At 63.2% G+C, this 1,153-nt stretch overlaps 1 long non-coding RNA gene across 1 annotated transcript; it reads right to left on the bottom strand.

Moving 5' to 3' along the window:
* Positions 1 to 474: 474 nt before the first annotated feature.
* On the bottom strand, positions 475 to 1,153 carry LOC103266685. Its single transcript, XR_504713.1, has 2 exons — positions 1,083 to 1,153; positions 475 to 724 (listed from the first exon to the last, which is right to left on the bottom strand). It is a non-coding gene; the product is annotated as an uncharacterized LOC103266685 (long non-coding RNA).

The following is a 1,153-nucleotide window of genomic DNA, read 5'->3' as shown; positions in this document are numbered from 1 at the left end:
GAACCGCGGCCGACTCGCCCGCGACGTGCGAGAGCGCGTGGCCGGACTCTCCCCAGCCGAACCGTCTGGCGACCCGTGGTTCCGGCGTCTCACCCCAGCTTGGTGGCCGGGAGCGCACACTCCGTCCGGCCCCTGCCCGATGTGCAGAGCGGGCGAGGCTCGAAGTGGGTGCCGATGGCTCCCCGCCTAGCCTTCGCCGGGGCCCGTGGCCGCGTGAGTCGGGCGCTCGGAGCCCAGGCCCATCCGGGAAGACGCCCCGGCAGCGCCGTCAGAGACCTGTCTTCACAGTAAGTCGAGAAAGACTAGGTGGGCGCGATGGCACGTGCCTGTAGTTCCAGCTCCTTGCAGGCGGAAGGATGGCCGGAGCCGAGCCGGGGGAGGCTGGGGTGGCCGGGTGTGTGCCGCGGCGCTCCAGCCTGGCTGACAGCGAGACTCCGACTCAGAAACGACCAAAACCCAAAGAAGCCAACCTTCTGTGATTTCTAACGTTGTATATATTTTCCACAGGAGCCTTCTCAACTGTTTGAACGCGAGAGATTCATCCTGTATCTTTCCTTCCTTTTTAGGGCAACCCACAGTTGCTGCAGAACTGTCTGGCAGTGTTAAGTGGAGACACGTAAAGCCGCACTCCACCTTCCTGTTCAAAAGGGCCGCCTTCCTTCGGGTTTTTGTTGGTTTGGATGGTGTTTTTCGTTTTCTTACTGGTGTCAGGCACTCCTGCTCTCTGGAAACAAACAGAAAACAGCTGACAAAGCGCACCGACCCTTCTCTTTCTGAGAAACGACGCAGCGCTGCCGGGCACGGGCGCCGCCCCGCCGCGTGGTGTGACACCGCACTGTGCTCCCCGAGACCCTTGCCCATCCTCCTGCGCTCATCCTGCTCAGAAGTCCGACGTTCATTCTCTTTTAAGGTAGCCTCCACAACTGCGCTTACTTTACAACTAGTATTCCTTCTGGATGCGTGTGTCGCAGCACGCTGAGCCCAGGCCCACCCGGGAAGACGCCCCGGGAAGCGGCGCCCCGGCGGCGCCGTCGACAGACCTCGGCGCTCAGCGTCTGCCGGCGGGCCGCGGGGACCCTCACCGTCGTCCGGTCAGCAGGAGTTTCCGTCGGGCAGGCCTTGGGCACGCACCGGGCGGAGCCTTGGGCTTTGC

The sequence above is a fragment of the Carlito syrichta genome, unplaced genomic scaffold, assembly GCF_000164805.1.
Source record: "Carlito syrichta isolate Samal-C Ts95f unplaced genomic scaffold, Tarsius_syrichta-2.0.1 Scaffold307289, whole genome shotgun sequence".
Classification (NCBI taxonomy): domain Eukaryota; kingdom Metazoa; phylum Chordata; class Mammalia; order Primates; family Tarsiidae; genus Carlito; species Carlito syrichta.
Note: the sequence above shows the minus strand (reverse complement) of the source record. Positions and strands in the feature narration are given on the sequence as shown.